Raw genomic sequence first — 2,249 nt, 5'->3', positions numbered from 1 at the left:
CGACGAAAGAGGGGGAGGCCTTCAACGAGATGGATTGATACGGTGGCTGCGATGATGGGCTCGATTATAGCAGGGATTGTGGGGCTGGCGCGGGATCGGACAGTGTTTCATTCTGCTGTGCATGGGCTCGCTATGAGTCGGAAACGACTCAATAGCACTTAACAACAACAACAACATTTGTAAAATGGGCACAAACACTCTTAGCAGCTTACTAGGGAGCTTCGTGACCATGGATTTAAAGTGCCTAGACCAGTGCCTGGAGTACAGAAGGTACTCTGGCCACTCTACCAGACATGAGTTTTCTACTTTCCCAGGGCACATTTCCTCTTATTCAACAACAGCCCTTGATTTGAAAGAAACTTCATTATTCTTCCACTCTTGGTTGAGAGTACGATTTCACTTTGGTCCAAAAGAGGTGTATGGGGTATCACATCAACCTGGCTGCAGATATTGGCTTAGAGACAGTCAAGTGGACCAATTAGTACCAACAAGTTGCAGTGAAACACTGTCTGGGAATCTGGGAATGGTCTCATGCTATTTGTCTCTAAAATTGAACCTGAGGTCACGTAAGGGCTGGAGCTGCTGCAGCTTTCTCGCACATATCTAAGGATGAAGCCAATAGAGAGGAATCAGAGTAGGAGGAGAGAGAGTGAAACTGAGACCTAGTGGCATGACTTGAACTCTTGATCAAGTGATTCCTGAAGTTCGACTTTCCAACTTTTCAGTTAATTATGCCAATACCTTCCCTTTGGCTGAAGCCAAATTGAATTGAGTTTTCTTCTCACCATCTGCAGCTGAAAGCACTGACAGACATTAGTGTTGGTGGTAGTAGCAGAGGTATGTATGTATTTTGTACCCTAGGCCTCAGTTTCTCCATCTGTGCAGTGAAAGGGTGGGGCTGGATGACATCCAAGAATTTATCTCTGACATGCCAGGATTTTAAGGAACCTGAGAGTGTGGTAAGCCTCAGCTTTCCAAGGCATTATGGATTTTCCTTGCTCAGTTCACAGGGACAGGGACATGGCAAACAGTGGGAAGGTTATTGATAAAGACAAGTCAGTCACAGTTTTCACTGACTCACCTGCTGGGGAATTTGGTTCAGGAAACATAGTGTCAGTAGAGGGAAGAAAAGCTCCTTGCTGAGTCCCAGGATTACTCAAAAACAGGAAGGGGCCCGAGACTGAGCTGACCTCGTGGTGACAAGGGTAACCCACAGGCTCACAATAATCTCTCTCACTTCTCAATTTTGTAAAATATATTCTTATCCATGCAAGCCCTCCAACTGCACCAGACGAAACAGGGCCCACAAGGAAAGAGTTTCCCAGAGAAGTGGCTTAACTAAAGTCACCCAGCCATTACAGAGCAGAGCCGGGGCTTGAACCCAAATCTCCAAATGCTAAACCTACAATATCTCTGAACAGCTCTGTTTCTTCCTGACTCAGGTGGTCAAATGTGGCTGAGCTGATGATGGACACCTGGGGTGACCACATATGGCTTGATTGAGTGAAACTGCCCTGTTACTATTTGAGCTTGCAGGAGCCTGGAAGTGGGAGGAAGATGGCATACATAGCATGGGTGAAAGTGAAGGGAGTGGCAGTTACATGCAGCATGGCTGTAATATCATGGCTAAAATGTAGGTCCTGAGGCCACAGAGCCTGGATCCACCATCAGAACTCGGCGATCTGGGCCAGTTACTTAACCTCCATCTCACAGGGCTCCAGTGAAGAACAAATCAATGAGTAGTGAGGTGGGAACCTGCTCACACTGTGAGGACTGTGGTTGCCGTAAGTTTTAGTATCGCTACGAGTCTGGCCACCAGGTCCTTGGGGCAGACGTGCTTGTGGTTGAGGCCATGCAGGCCTCAGGAAGATTTGGATATGAGTCCCAGTTCTGGTACTTATGCATCTGTGAGTCTTTGGACAAGTCATAATCTGTGCAGTGGGGAGAGCTCTCTCAAGGGTGGTACAGGGATTAAATGGAGAAAATAGATAAAACATGGGGGGAGGGGGTTGGAGAGACAGTGAGATTGAGAAGGGCATGGCAGATAGAGAGCAACGTAAGCAAAGGCTTGGAGTGGTTTGGGGAATTTCTGCAGATAGTCCGATTGGTTGTCACCAGAGCTGTGGGAGAAGAAAAAGGGACAGAGACATAAATGTGTCAGATTACACAGGGCCCTGAACAACAGGGAGCATAATTAACAGGAACTAGGGAGCCAGGGAACTCTGGTAGCATAGTGGCTAAGACACTTG

Source organism: Orycteropus afer, unplaced genomic scaffold (assembly GCF_000298275.1).
Source record: "Orycteropus afer afer isolate SDZICR_OR568_19922 unplaced genomic scaffold, OryAfe1.0 scaffold00031, whole genome shotgun sequence".
NCBI classification, from domain to species: Eukaryota; Metazoa; Chordata; class Mammalia; order Tubulidentata; family Orycteropodidae; genus Orycteropus; species Orycteropus afer.
The sequence above is the reverse complement of the archived record's forward strand: the minus strand, read 5'-3'. Positions refer to the sequence as shown.